Consider the following 17,111-nt stretch of genomic DNA (forward strand, 5'->3'; position numbering starts at 1 on the left):
TCTGGAAGTTCTCTGTTTAAATGCTGCTGAAGCTCAGCTTGAAAGATTTAGAGCATTACCTTGCTAGCATATGAAATGAGTGCACTTGAATGTAAGTGTAAACATTCTTTGGCATTGCCCTTCTTTGGAATTGGAATGAACACTGATATTTTCCAGTCCTGTGGCCACTGCTGAGTTTTTCAGATTTGCTGACACACTGAGTGTAGCATTTTAAAAAAATATTTATTTTTAATTGGCAGAAAATTGCTTTACAATATTGTGTTGGATTCTGCCATACATCAACGTGAACCAGCTGTAAGTATACATATATCCCCTCGCTCTGGAACCTCCTTCGAACCTCGCAAGCCATCCAAGCACTTTAACAGCATCCTCTTCTAGGATTTTAAATAGCTCATATGGAAGTCCATCACTTCCACTAGCTTTTTTCCTTGTAACGCTTCCTAAGGGCCCCTTGATTGGCATACCTGTCTCCTGAGAAACTTGTATGCAGATAAAGAAGCCACAGTTAGAACCAGACATGGAACAAAGGACTGATTCAAAATTAGGAAAGGAGAACATTGGGCCAGTATATTGTCACTCTGCTTATTCACCTTATATGCAGAATACAAAATGTGGAATGCTGGGCTAGATGAATCACAAGCTAAACTCAAGTTTGCCAGGAGAAATATCAACACCTCAAATATGCAGATGACACCACCCAAAGGGCAGAAAGTGAAGAGGGACTGAAGAGCCTCTTGGTGAGGGTGAAAGAGAATGAAGGTTGGCTTAAAATTCAACATTCAAAAAACTAAGATCATGGGTTCTAGTTTCATCACTTCATAGCAAATAGATGGGAAAAAGTAGGAACAGTGGCAAGACTTTATTTTCTTGGGCTCCAAAATCACTACAGAAAGTGACTGCAGCCATGCAAATAAAAGATGTTTGCTCCTTGGAATGAAAGTTATAACAAAACTAGACATCATATTAAAAGGCAGAGTCATCGCTTTGTCAACAAAGGTCCATATAGTCATAGATGTGGTATTTCCAGTAGTCATGTATTGATGTGAGAGCTGGATCATAAAGAAGACTGAGCATTGAAGAATTGATGTTTTTGAATTGTGGTGCTGGAGAAGACTCTTGACAGTCCCTTGGACAGCAAGAAGGTCAAACCCAGTCAATCCTAAAAGAAATCAACCCGGAATATTGATTGGAAGGACTGATGCTGAAGTAGAAGCTCCAATACTCTGGCCACCTGATGTGGAAAAGACTTCAAAGCTGGGAAAAATTGAAGGTAAAAGAAGTGGGTGGCAGAGGATGAGATGGTTAGATAGCATCATCATACCAAAGGACATGAATCTGAGCAAACTCTGGGAGATAGTACAAGACAGAGGAGCCTGGCTTGCTGCAGTCCAAGGGGTCCCAAAGAGTTGGACGTGATTTAAGGACTAAATAACAACAATCACCCTCATGACCTAATCATTTCTCAAAGGTTCCACCTCCAAATTATATCACTTTGGGGGTTAAATTTCAATATATGAATTTGAGAGGAACACAAGTATTTGGTCTACACCAATCACTCTATACTACTATTGATTATTTTTTTAATTAAAATAAAAACATATTGCATGCTGACTATACTCCAGAAACTTTTCAAAGAACTTCACATTTAATCTTTAAAATATCCCTTTGCAGAAGGTCTCTGTTATCTCTGATTACAGGTCATGAGGACAGCAGTTAGCTAACTTGACCAAGACTATAAACCTCTAAATGTCTGAACTGGAATTCAAACCCAGGACTGTTACTCTCCTAAGTATGGTCTTGCTTTTCCAGAAGTTTCTCATTTTCTGAGAAGGGCATACACATATTAAAGAAAACTATATTCAAAAGAGAAAATAAGAATACCGATATTGCTTCTTTCAACATGACAATGATCTTGATTCCCATATATAATTTAGCATTTTAAGAAATTCATTTGAAATCATAGGCATAATCAACTTTTAGACAACATAGTGAATACAATTTAAATCCCATGGTGTGTTTTGCTATCATTTAGCATGAAATCTACAAAAGTTTGCCTTGAGGGTATATTCTGACAGGATAGTGTTAAAAGATAATATGAAATTAGACAGTTTCTACAGCAATATGCTCCACCTTAAGATAAGGTCCAAGAAAATAATTGTTTTAAGACAGCACACTGAGATTTGGGGGGAGGCTGTCAGGACATTTAAATGTAACAAAACACATCATGCACCATACAAATATAAACCTCATTTGCATTTTCACACCAACAAAGAGCTAGCTATTTGAGAAAAATATACATAAAGTATTAAATTGCAGAAAATAACATTTCCTATAAAAATTCCATTTACTCAACAGGAGGATCTCAGTTTTAAGATGACATCTTTCCCCCACAAGTGTGTTAACCCTGCTCCCAGTCATTATGTTGGTATAGAGGCAAAGTTTTCTCCAAGTATTATTTGATCTTGCAAACTGATTCCAGAGTCACTAAACCATGACAATAACAGAATGAAGAGGCTAATCCCTTTATTGTTTTTTTTTTCTTTTAACTTGGCCAAAGAATTAGAGAAAATGGGGAAGTCCTTTTTCCCCAGAATCTTATAACTGTCTTTTCCCTGCAGATATGACTGGCACAGTCACTAGAGACAGGAGTGAGTCACAGCACATAACTCAAATTCACAGCTGCAGATGGTTTTGTGGTTCAGAGCAACCCTCTTCCGCCAATAATTTTTAGAAAATAAAATAAGAGAAGGCAAAAGTGTAAAGAGAATGTAAGCAATAGAAGCTACTTCAAATCGAATAAAATACTTATATTTTATTAATCAGTGCATTAAATAAAACTATGAGATACAATCATATCCAGGCTCAAATAGAGCTAGTCTCTTGAACTTTGTTGGTGGTGCAGAGGATAACAATCTGCCTGCCAATTCAGGGGACACAGTTTCAATCCCTGATCGGGGAGGATTCCACATGCCATGGAGCAACTAAGCTTGTGCACCACAGCTACTGAGCCTGTGCGCCCACAGCCTATGCTCCTCGACATGGGAATTTGCCACAATGAGAAGCCAGTGCAGAGCGACGAGAGTGACCCCTCATTCACCACAACTAGAGAAAGCCCATTCACAGCAGTGAAGACCCATTGCAACCATAAATAAATAAATAATTTTGAGTTAAAAAAAAAAAAAAAAGAAAAAGAAAAACTAGCCTCTAACAAAATGTGAAGGACATGGCAATCAACTTTGTAAATCAGTTTTCATAATGACATTTTATCTGGCTATCAATTTTTTAAAAAAACTAAAGCTCCATTCAAACCAAAAACATAATTCTAAAGACAGAATATATATGCACATGTAGATATAGAAACACACACACATATATTAGTGTCAGGAAAACTTAGAGAAACTAGAAATGGCTCTAGCAAGTCTAGCAATGGCTCTTAGATTCCAATTAAACTAATTTTATATTTTTTAAAAAAAGGGAATTTAGGGGCTATATAGGCATAATTTGTTATGTTTTAAAATTATGCATATTATACAAGTAATTGAACAAGCATTATCTCTTTGTAAGATAAATTTTGTAAACAATTGTCTTGCTTATTTCTATTTTTTTAACCCAAATTTAGGGCTTAAGTGTTTTAAAAATATGCTATCTCCCTGTCAGCAAGTCCTTTTCTATCTCCCTGGTTTGATTTATACTTAGTATATTGAATGTGCTCTACATTTTCTGAAGACAGAGAGTATAATTGATACTGTCATAATATTAGGAAAAGAAAGTACTTTAATGTAAAGAGAATAAACATCCATTCAGATAGAACTGAGTTTGAATTGGAACTATATTTCTTAGTATGCGACTATAGGTGAATTTCTAAACCACCTTGAGTCTCAAACTCCTGTATCTATTTAGTAATAGAATTAGTAGTACCTATATTGAAAAATGTTTATAGGCTTTGAAATTCTGTTTATAATGCATTTCTGATGCTGCTGCTGCTAAGTCGCTTCAGTCGTGTCCAACTCTGTGCGACCTCAGAGATGGCAGCCCACCAGGCTCCTTCATCCATGGGATTGTCCAGGCAAGAGTACTGGAGTGGGGTGCCATTGCCTGCTCCATTATAATGCATTAGGATGTGTTAATATTCTAAAACTTGCATTCTCCAATATGGAAGACACTAGCCAAATGTGGCTATTAAACAAATAAAATGTGACTACGTACTGAAACTGAGATAATGCATTTCTAATTATATTTTATTAATTGATTCAGTTCAGTTCAGTTCAGTTCAGTGGCTGGGTCGTGTCCAACTCTTTGTGACCCCATGAATCGCAGCACGCCAGGCCTCCCTGTCCACACCAACTCCCAGAGTTCACTCAAACTCACGTCCATCGAGTTGGTGATGCCATCCAGCTATCTCATCCTCTGTCGTCCCCTTCTCCTCCTGCCCCAATCCCTCCCAGCATCAGAGTCTTTTCCAATGAGTCAACTCTTCGAATGAGGTGGCCAAAGTACTGGACTTTCAGCTTTAGCATCATTTCTTCTAAAGAACACTCAGGGCTGATCTCCATTAGAATGGACAGGTTGGATCTCCTTGCAGTTCAAGGGACTCTCAAGAGTCTTCTCCAACAAAACAGTTCAAAAGCATCAATTCTTCAGTGCTCAGTTTTCTTCACAGTCCAACTCTCACATCCATACATGACCACTGGAAAAACCATAGCCTTGACTAGATGGACCTTTGTTGGCAATATAATGTCTCTGCTTTTCAATATGCTATCTAGGTTGGTCATAATTTTCCTTCCAAGGAGTAAGCATCTTTTAATTTCATGGCTGTGGTCACCATCTGCAGTGATTTTGGAGCCCAGAAAAATAAAGTCAGCCACTGTTTCCACTGTTTGCCCATATATTTCCCATGAAGTGATGGGACCAGATGCCATGATCTTCGTTTTCTGAATGTTGAGCTTTAAGCCAACTTTTTCACTCTCCTCTTTCACTTTCATGAAGAGGCTTTTTAGTTCCTCTTCACTTTCCGGCATAAGGGTGGTATCATCTGCATATCTGAGGTTATTGATATTTCTCCCAGCAATCTTGATTCTAGCTTGGGCTTCTTCCAGCCCAGCGTTTCTCATAATGTATTCTGCATAGAAGTTAAATAAGCAGGGTGACAATATACAGCCTTGACATACTCCTTTTCCTATTTGGAACCAGTCTGTTGTTCCATGTCCAGTTCTAACTGCTGTTTCCTGACCTGCATGTAGGTTTCTCAAGAGGCAGGTCAGGTGGTCTGGTATTCCCTCCTCTTTCAGAATTTTCCACAGTTTATTGTGATCCACACAGTCAAAAGCTTTGGCATAGTCAATAAAGCAGAAATAGATGTTTTTCTAGAACTCTCTTCCTTTTTCTATGATCCACGGATGTTGGCAATTTGATCTCTGGTTCCTCTGTCTCTTCTAAAACCAGCTTGAACATCTGGAAGTTCACGGTTCAGGTATTGCTGAAGCCTGGCTTGGAGAATTGTTATTAGTTTTCATTTAATTTAAGAAATTGACCAATATTATTATGAATTGACAAACTTTAAAATATTTAAATTAATGTAAATTATTGTATATGAGTATTATTAATTAGTTAATTTAAAAACTGATCATATCATTTCAAAATATAATCAATATAAAATTTTTGATGAAATGATTGATAAAATATGGAAAATTTTAAGTATGCTTGCAACAGTTTGGATATGTGAATCTAATTTTTCATTCCTAAATTTTATGAATGATTGTAAGATATTTCATTAAAAATTTGTATATTAGTTTCATTTGAAATGAATGTATTTTGTATATATTAGGCAAAATTAAATATCTTGTTAATTCAATATGTTTCTTTTTATGTTTTTAATGTGGCTACTAAAAATTTAAAATTGTGTTCCTACACATATTTCTAGTGGCTAGCATTGCTGTACTGTGCTGTGCTTAGTCATTGGCATTGCTATATAGATACTGTTTGTCATTAAGCATACTGAAAAATAACAAGCTATAATTCTGGGAGAAGAAAAGATAATTGTTTCTTTTTCTTTTCTTTTTTTTTTTACCAGTCAATGGGTTTTGCCTTTGGCTTCATATTAGGGTTACCTCGAGAGCCTGAAAAAACAAAAACAAAAAACTCCCCGGACTCTACCACAGAATAAAACAATTACGTCTGCAGCTGAGAAACTCTGTTCTAGATTTAAAATAAAACATATTTTTGCATCTGGGAAAGAAAGGATCAAAAAGTCTCAGCTGAGAAGCAAACTTCACTTTAGAGTAAGTGAGTGAAAGTTGCTTGGTTGTATCGAACTCTTTGTGACCCCATGGACTATACAGTCCATGGAACTCTTCAGGCCAGACTACTGAAGTGGGTAGCCTTTCCTTTCTCCGGTAGATCTTCCCAAACCAGGAATCAAACCCAGGTCTCCCACATTGTGGGTGGATTCTTTACCAGCTGAGCCACAAAGGAAGCCCAAGAATACTGGAGTGGGTGGCCTATCCCTTCTCCAGCAGATCTTCCTGACCCAGGAATCAAACCGGGGTCTCCTGCATTGCAGGTGGATTCTTTACCAACTGAACTATCAGGGAAGCAGAATTTACAGTAACTCTTCATCCCCTTTTTCCTTTTCTAAGTCTTTTTGTATATTTCATTTTTTACACAGTGACGAGGTCTGTATAATAGAATCATGAACACCTAAAGGTAGAAAGGATCTTGGAGTCAATAAGAGCAACCTCTCAGTCACCGTGGGCTATGTTCCTAAGTTACTCACCTAGACCCTGTTGAGCACTTCCCAGGAGATGGGTACAAGGAAGTAGTGGTGCATTCAATGTAGTCACATGAAATCACCTGATGTTCCTTTTTTATCCAAATCATATCATTTTTTAGTTTCCATTTCTCAATGAATGTCTTTTGCAAATACATTTTTTTTTCTAGTCTGTGGCTTATCTTTTCATTTTCTTGATACCATCTTTCACAGAGCAGATTTTTAAAATAATTTTAATGAAGTCCAGATTATCAAAGATGTCTTTCATAGATTTTGCCTTTGATATCGTACCTAAAAAGTCTTGGCCAGGGTCATTGTCTATGTGTATGTGTGTGAAAGTTAATATTTTTTATCCATTCATTTATCAATGAACACAAGCAACACAAGTTGCTTCCATTTATGATCTTGACTATCATAAATAATGTTACAATGAACAAAGGAGTGCAGATACCATTTTGAGCTAGAGTTTTCATTTTCTTCAGATAAATACCTAGAAATGGAATTTCTGGATCATATATTAGTTATATTTTTAATTTTTTGAAGAACATTCATACTTTTTTCTCTACCAATAGAGCACAAGTGCTCCCTTTTCTCCACAACCTCAATAACACTTGTTATATCTTTTTGATAGTAGCCATTCTAACTGGTATGAGATGATCTCACTGTGGTTTTCATTTGCTTTTCCTTGAATATTAATGATGATGCATCCTGTTGCCCATTTGCATGCGTTCTTTGGAAAAATGTCTGTTCAGATATTCTGCCCATTTTTTACTGAATTGTTTGATGAATATATTGCTATTGATTTTGCTATTTGCTATTTTTAGGTTTGCTATTGAGCATTGCTATTTGTTTGATGAATTTTTGCTACTGAGTAGTTATTTAGCATTCTCTATTATTGAATTATATTAACCATTAAGTTATATTTCATGTACATAAAAGGTAAATATTTTAATAGTCTCCAACTGAATTGAATCTCTTAGCAATATGAACACATATATACAAAAACCATAAATACACACATGTACTTACAGCAATATTTGGGCTGCTATATATCGGTTCAGTGGTTAAGAATCTGTCTACCGATACAGGAGGCTATTTTGATTCCTTGATTGGGAAGATCCCCTGGAGAAGGGAATGGCAACCCACACCAGTGTTCTTGCCTGAGAAATCCCATGGACAGAGGAGCCTGGTAGGCTACAGGCCATAGGGTCACAAAAGAGTCAGACATGACTTAGCAACTAAACAACAACAACAACTGCTATATATAGTACAGTTTTGGCCTAAAGTTTATTTGCTTACATATAAATAGTTATAAAATCATCTTTTGATTACTATTTGCCTCAGTTCAGTTCAGTTCAGTTCAGTCCAGTCGCTCAGTCGTGTCCGACTCTTTGCGACCCCATGAATTGCAGCACACCAGGCCTCCCTGTCCATCACCAACTCCTGGAGTTCACTCAGACTCACGTCCATCGAGTCAGTGATGCCATCCAGCCATCTCATCCTCTGTTATCCCCTCCTCCTCCTGCCCCCAATCCCTCCCAGCATCAGACTCTTTTCCAATGAATCGACTCTTCGCATGCGGTGGCCAAAGTACTGGAGTTTCAGCTTTAGCATCATTCCTTCCAAAGAAATCCCAGGGCTGATCTCCTTCAGAATGGACTGGTTGGATCTTCTTGCAGCCCAAGGGACTCTCAAGTGTCTTCTCCAACACCACAGTTCAAAAGCATCAATTCTTCGGCGGTCAGCTTCCTTCACAGTCCAACTTTTTGCCTAGCACATATTTTTTTCACATATTCGCTTTGAAGTCATCCCTTTGTACTTTAGCAGGCTTCATATTTTTAAAATGTAGCTATGTATTTTTTTCTTCTACTGTTATATAATCATCTTTTATTTGACAATATGCTTCATTCATATTTTAGTAATTAATGCTACATATTCATTTCTGAAACCACATATCAGTTTTCTATGAATATCATTGCCATTTCTCTGTTAAACTTCATGCACTCCTTTCTAAACTCATCTTACATAGTTATGTATATCCCCTGAAGAATAATTTATGGTGGCTATAAATTATAGCTAAAATTAACCATTTTGCAATTAAGCCAGCATAGCAGTTTTTCTCTTGGGTTAGAATGAATTATCATTGTTTACCAGGACATCAGACTAATAAGTTAGACAATAGTTTGAAGCTTTGATGGAATTTAATTATTTTTATGCCCTGGATTCTTGCACAAATAGAAAGAAGCCATGCATCAAGTGAGTTTACAGAAATTATCTATGACAAGATCTTTCTTAGCCTTATGCTAATTTAGTGGAATTGAAATAATTGTTTGTCTTTTGGTTTAAATTTTTCATTTTGCTTTATTTTCTTTGGCTGCATGCCTATGGGCCATAGTGGAATTCGGGAAAGCTAAGTGTTCATACAGTGTTTATCTGCTTTTTAACACTACGATCCATGTTCTATCTGTTTCCGCTTATGGTTCTTTATCCAAGAATATGTTCATTAAAGGTTATACGTAAGGCATGAATCATCTATCGAGGCACCCTACAGCTTTTTCTTTATACTCAGTTCGTCAAGTATGGTACCAATTATCACACCTAAAATCCAATCAAGTGATATGAGCATGATGACTTTCACATATTTCTACTTAATGAGCTCTCACATGCACTCTCATTCTGTGTTACCTACAGACATGCTTTTGAGTAATATGCTATCAAAGTTTGAACATCAAATCAACTGATTTCACTCCAGATTCACACTCTAACTTAATTTATGATAGTCTCTAGATTGTTTCAGCAATTTTTTCTATTCTTTTAGACTATAAAATTTTTAGTAATTTTTGCTTCTGGTTACCTTTCTACATCTCCTCTAAAACTCATAATTTACTTTTTGAAAGTTTTTGTATATATCTCTTTATCTCCATAAACAGTACCAGAGCTTCTACATTTCTTACTGAAATTATTTCAATGTCATCTAACTGCCTTTTTTGTTTTGTTAAATAAGCAAAGATTGTTTTAAAATTCTTTAGTAATTTAAATTACAAATTTTACCACTTTTACATACCTTTCATGTATTTTAATTTTTTTATGTTAGTTTAACTATGTTTTTTTATGTATGTTTAACATACATAAAATAGTTAAACTATTTTTTATGTATGTTTAACTAACTATCATGTTAGTCTTTTTGTCTAAAATATACTTAACTATTGCATTTTATCTAAATTCAAATTTAACTATCATTATTTTATAGTAACATACATATAGTACTATATACAATTTATTAAGTACTCATTTTGCAACATAGAAACATATGCTAAAAATACCTTGTGTTTAAAACTCTGAACTATTCCTCATACAATAAATATTGCTCTATTTTATGGTGTATCTTATTTTCATAGAAATAATTTTCCCTTATCTAACTAAAATGTATACATATCTCTGTTCTTCCACACATCATCTTTATATGGCCAATTGTTTATGTGTCTGCAATGTATGAGACTATTATTGCCTCAAGGGCAGAGATGATGCCTTGTTCATCTTTAATTCTCTAGCATATAATACAGTGCTCAGTAGATAGTATTTATTTGGTATTTGCTTGTGAATTGAATTGAAAGTGGTTTACAAATGTTTCTCAAAATTAAAAAGCCAGTAACACATGATTTTCAAGTGATTCTATAAATGGAACTGAATAGGTTATATATTTTTCCTTAGATTATCATCTATTACAAATAAATACTGACTTCTTCAATATTTTAACAGGAACTAGTATAGTACATTATTGCAATTTTAACTCATGACAGTGAGACATCTTTTGCATAAACAAAATCAAAGGAGCCATTAAAATTATTATTAAAATTATTATTTACTACCACTTACATGTGTTCTTTGGAAGGACTGATGCTAAGCTGAAACTCCAATACTTTGGCTACCTCATGTGAAGAGTTGACTCATTGGAAAAAACTCTGATGCTGGGAGGGATTGGGGGCAGGAGGAAAAGGGATGAGATGGCTGGATGGTATCACTGACTCCATGGACATGAGTTTGGGTGAACTCCAGGAGTTGGTGATGGACTGGGAGGCCTCACTTCAGTTCAGTTCAGTCGCTCAGTTGGGTCCGACTCTTTGCGACCCCATGAATCGCAGCATGCCATATTCACAGAAAACTAGTCAATATGATCACACGGACCACAGCCTTGTCTAACTCAATGAAACTAAGCCATGCCATGTGGGGCCACCCAAGACAGACGGGTCATGGTGGAGAGGTCTGACAGAACGTGGTCCACTGGACAAGGGAATGGCAAACCACTTCAATATTCTTGCCTTGAGAACCCAATGAACAGTATGAAAAGGCAAAATGATAGGATACTGAAAGAGGAACTCCCCAGGTCAGTAAGTGCCCAATATGTTACTGTAGATCAGTGGAGAAATAATTCCAGAGAGAATGAAGGCACAGAGCAAAAGCAAAAATAATACACAGTTGTGGATGTGACCAGTGATAGAAGCAAGGTCCGATGCTGTAAAGAGCAATATTGCATAGGAACCTGGAAAATCAGATCCATGATTCAAGGCCAATTGGAAGTGGTCAAACAAGAGATGGCAAGGGTGAACGTTGACATTTTAGGAATCAGTGAACTAAAATGGACTGGAATGGGTGAATTTAACTCAGATGACCATTATATCTACTACTCTGGACAGGAATCCCTTAGAAGAAATGGAGTAGCCATCATGGTCAACAAAAGAGTCTGAAATGCAGTACTTAGATGCAATCTTTAAAATGAAAGAATGATCTCTGTTCATTTCCAAGGTAAACCATTCAATATCATCGTAATCTAAGCCTATGCCCCAATTAGTAATGCTGAAGAAGCTGAAGTTGAACGGTTCTATGAAGATCTACAAGACCTTTCAGAACTAACACCCCAAAAAGATGTCCTTTTCACTATAGGGGAATGGAATGCAAAAGTAGGAACTCAAGAAACACCTAGAGTAACAGGCAAATTTGGCCTTGGAGTACAGAATGAAGCAGGGCAAAGACTAATAGACTTTTGCCCAGAGAATGCACTGGTTATAGCAAACACCCTCTTCAAACAACACAAGAGAAGACTCTACACATGGACATCACCAGATTGTCAGCACAGAAATCAGACTGATTATATTCTTTGCAGCCAAAGATGGAGAAGCTCTATACACTCAGCAAAAACAAGACCAAGAGCTGACTGTGGCTCAGATCATGAACTCCTTATTGCCAAATTCAGACTTAAATTGAAGAAAGTAGGGAACACCATTAGACTATTCAGGTATGGCTTAAATCAAATCCCTTATGATTATACAGTGGAAGTGAGAAATAGATTTAAGGGACTAGATGTGATAGACAGAATGCCTGATGAACTATGGACGGAGGTTTATGACATGGTAAAGGAGACAGGGATCAAGACCATCCCCATGGAAAAGAAATGCAAAACAGCAAAATGGCTGTCTGAGGAGGCCTTACAAATAGCTGTGAAAAGAAGAGAAGTGAAAGGCAAAGGAGAAAAGGAAAGATATAAACATCTGAATGCAGAGTTCCAAAGAATATCAAGCAGAATTAAGAATGCCTTCTTCAGTGATCAATGCAAAGAAATAGAGGAAAACCACAGAATGGGAAACTCTAGAGATCTCTTCAAGAAAATTAGAGATACCAAGGGAGCATTTAATGCAAAGATGGGCTCAATAAAGGACAGAAATGGTATGGACCTAAAAGAAGCAAAATATATTAAGAAGAGGTGGCAATAATACACAGAAGACCTGTACAAAAAAGAGCTTCACAACCCAGATAATTGGGATGGTGTGATCACTCACCCAGAGCCAGACATTCTAGAATGTGAAGTCAAGTGGGCCTTAGAAAGCATCACTATGAACAAAGCTAGTGGAAGTGATGAAATTTCAGTTGAGCTATTTCAATCCTGAAAGACGATGCTGTGAAAGTACTGCACTCAATATGCCAGCAAATTTGGAAAACTCAGCAGTGGCCACAGGACTGGAAAGGTCAGTTTTCATTCCAATCCCAAAGAAAGGCAATGCCAAAAAATGCTCAAACTACCTCACAATTGCACTCATCTCACATGCTAGTAAAGTTATGCTCAAAATTCTCCAAGCCAGGCTTCAGCAATACCTGAACCGTGAACTTCCAGATGTTCTAGCTGGTTTTAGAAAAGGCAGAGGAACCAGAGATCAAATGGCAACATCTGCTGAATCATCGAAAAAGTAAGACAGTTCCAGAAAAACATCTATTTCTGCTTTATTGACTATGCCAAAGCTTTTGACTGTGTGTATCACAATAAACTGTGGATAATTGTGAAAGTAATGGGAATATCAGACCACCTGACCTGCCTCCTGAGAAACCTATATGCTGGTCAGGAAGCAACAGTTAGAACTGGACATGGAACAACAGATTGGTTCCAAATAAGAAAAGGAGTACGTCAAGGCTGTATATTGTCACCCTACTTATTTAACTTATATACAGAGGACATCATGAGAAACGCTGGGCTGGAAGAAGCACAAGCTGGAATCAAGATTGCCGGGAGAAACATCAATAACCTCAGATATGCAGATGACACCACCCTTAAGGCAGAAAGTGAAGAGGAACTAAAAATCCTCTTGATGAAAGTGAAAGAGGAGAGTGAAAAAGTTGGCTTAAGCTCAACATTCAGAAAACGAAGATCATGGCATCTGGTCCCATCAATTCATGGCAAATAGATGGGGAAACAGTGGCTGACTTTATTTTTGGGGGCTCCAAAATCACTGCAGATGGGGATTACAGCCATGAACTTAAAAGATGCTTACTCCTTGGAAGAAAAGTTATGACCCACCTAGATAGCATATTAAAAAGCAGAGACATTACTTTGCCAACAAAGGTCTGTCTAGTCAAGGCTATGGTTTTTCCAGTGGTCATGTATGGATGTGAGATTTGGACTGTAAAGAAAGCTGAGTACTGAAGAATTGATGCCGTTGAACTGTGGTGTTGGAGAAGACTCATGATAGTCCCTTGGATTGCAAGAAGATCCAACCAGTCCATCGTAAAGGAGATCAGTCCTGGGTGTTCATGGGAAGGACTGATGCTAAAGCTGAAACTCCAATACTTTGGCCACCTCATGCGAAGAGTTGACTCATTGGAAAAGACCCTGATGCTGGGAGGGATTGGGGGCAGGAAGAGAAGGGGAAGATAGAGTATGAGATGGCTGGATGGCATCACCGACTTGATGGACATGAATTTGAGTGAACTCTGGGGGTTGGTAATGGACCTGGAGGCCTGGTGTGCTGCGATTCATGGGGTCGCAAAGAGTCGGACATAATTGAGCAACTGAACTGAACTGAACTGAACTGAACTGACAGTAGCTACTTCCAAGCATGCTTCTGTCTTACTGCTTTCATTTGTACCTATCTTTGAATTTAATACTCACTACTTCCCTCTCCAGTTCCAGGATATGCATCTAAGAACAGATTTAGAAATAGATTAACTGACTCAGACAGAGACACACTAGGTTTCAGTTCACTTCAGTCACTCAATCATGTCCGACTCTTTGCAACCCCATGGACTGCAGCAAGCCAGGCTTCCCTGTCCATCACCAACTCCAGGAGTTTACTCAAACTCATGTCCATTGAGTCAATGATGCCATCCAACCATCTCATCCTCTGTTGTCCCCTTCTCCCACCTTCAATCTTTCCCAGAATCAGGGTCTTTTCCAATGAGTCAGTTTTTCTCATCAGGTGGCCAAAGTATTGGAGTTTCAGCTTCAGCAACAGTCCTTCAAATGAAGATTCAGGACTGTTTTCCTTTAAAATGGGCTGGTTGGATTTCCTTGCAGTCTAAGAAATTATCATAAGGCTTCTCCAACACCACAGTTCAAAAGCATCAATTCTTCAGCACTCAGCTTTCTTTATAGTTCAACTCTCACATCCATACATGAAAAACTATAGCCTTGATTAGACAGACCTTTGTTGGCAAAGTAATATTTCTGCTTTTTAATATGCTGTCTAGCTAACTTTCCCGAAGGGGTAAGCATCTTTTAATTTCATGGCTGCAGTCACCATCTGCAGTGATTTTGGAGCCCCCCAAAATAAAGTCTGTCAATGTTTCCACTGTTTCCCCATCTATTTGCCATGAAGTGATGGCACCAGAAGCCATGATCTTAGTATTCTGACTGTTGAGCTTTAAGCCAACTTTTTCTCTTACCTCTTTCACCTTTATCAAGAGGCTCTTTAGTTCTTCTTTGCTTTCTGCCATAAGGGTGGTGTCATCTGCATATCTGAGGTTATTCATCCCAGCAATCTTGATTTCAGCTTGTGCTTCATCCAATCCAGCGTTTCTCATGATGTACTCTGCATATAAGTTAAATAAGCCCGGTGACAATATACAGCCTTGACGTACTCCTTTCCCTATTTGGAACCAGTCTGTTGTTCCATGTCTAGTTCTAACTGTTGCTTCCTGACCTGCACACTTATTTCCCAAGAGGCAGGTCAGGTGGCCTGGTATTGCCATCTCTTGAAGATTTTTCCACAGTTTGCTGTGATCCACACAGTCAAAGGCTTTGGCAAAGTCAATGTAAAAGTAGATGTTTTCCTGGAACTCTCTTGCTTTTTCGATGATCCAGCAGATGTTGGCAATTTGATGTCTGGTTCCTCTGCCTTTTTTAAATCCAGCTTGAACATCTGGAAGTTCACAGTTCACATACTGTTGAAGCCTGGCTTGGAGAATTTTGAGCATTACTTTACTAGCTTGTGAGATGAGTGCAATTGTGTTTTAGTTCGAACATTCTTGGCATTGCTTTTTTTTGGAATTGGAATGAACCTGATCTTTCCCAGTCCCGTGGCCACTGCTGAGTTTTCCAAATTTGCTGCTATATTGAGTGCATAACTTTCACAGCATCATGTTTTAGGATTTGAAATTGCTCAAGTGGAATTCCATCATGCCCATTAGCTTTGTTCATAGTGATGCTTCCTAATATCCACTTGATTTTGCATTTCAAGTGTCTGCCTCTAGGTGAGTGATCATACCATCATGATTATCTGGGTCATTAAGATTTTTTTTTTTTTGTACACTTCTTCTGTGTATTCTTGCCACCTCTTCTTAATATCTTCTGCTTCTCTTGAGTGTCAAATTTACAATTATAGAGAAAATCTTGAATACAATTTGTATTGGTCCATGAAATGATCCCCCAAAGTCTGCACACGTGACACTACTATGGGCCTCATGGGCAACATCTTGGCTCTTACTAGCTGAGTCAAATAAATGAGGACTCTTTTATTTGGACATGGGACTTTCATGTTTAGAGTTAGGCTTTCAAAGTAGAAGTCAAAGACAGTTTCTGTTGGTCATATTTATCTTTTCTCACTTAAAGAATTTATGTTTTAACATTGGAGAGTATTTTACATCAGCAGTCTTGCTAATGTGTTTGTGCAAGTTTAAAGTTCAATGGATATATTTACTTGTATGTTACATGCTGTTACACAGATTATTTCTAATACCTTTAATCTTATATTTACTTTGCAATAATATATGCCAATAAGTGAAGTGTTGTTTGCATTCTTGAGTATTTTAGGATATATACCTGTGGCGGATTCATTTCGATATTTGGCAAAACTAAAGCAATACTGTAAAGTTTAAAAATAAAATAAAATTAAAAATAAATAAATAAATAAATCTGACAAAGAAAAAAAAATAAAAAAATAAAAGTAGTTCTCAGGATTCCTTTGGTGAGCATGAGGTTTGACTGATGTAGCCCAAGAAGAGGCAGAGAAGACAGTTGTTTTTCTTCCTAAGTTCCAACAGGAGTTCTGTAACCAAGGAAAGATCCTATCTCTTCTACTACCATCACTTCCGATGTCTCCCCAGATGGTGATGATGTGTTTAGGTAGTGGAAGATAGAAGAACAGGGTATTTCTTTAGACTCTTGGAGTAACACATGTGGCCACATGTCAAAAAGGAAGAAACGAGTTCTACTTCTAACAGTGAGGTCAAAGCAGAACTAGCCACTGTCTAGAAGTAAGCACTCTGAGCATATGAGGAGTGAGAATGCATGCTGATAATCTGGGTAGGGAAATTCAACTGCTATATTCCAGTGCATTGGAGGGATAATAACTATTTGTACATCAGACCGTGAAGCAGAAAAATTTCTCATATATGTTGTTCAAGAATATTATAATGCTTTTCTATAATTACAAGATTTGTAACTATAAAGACTATATATACACACATATATGATACAGTGTAGAAGAAAACCAGTGCATCATAAACCTTTAATAAAAAATAAACTATTATTTGAAAATATTAGCTATATTATGTTTGACTTCATACATTAGATCGATTATAA

The sequence above is a fragment of the Bos mutus genome, chromosome 9, assembly GCF_027580195.1.
Source record: "Bos mutus isolate GX-2022 chromosome 9, NWIPB_WYAK_1.1, whole genome shotgun sequence".
In the NCBI taxonomy this organism is placed as follows: Eukaryota; Metazoa; Chordata; class Mammalia; order Artiodactyla; family Bovidae; genus Bos; species Bos mutus.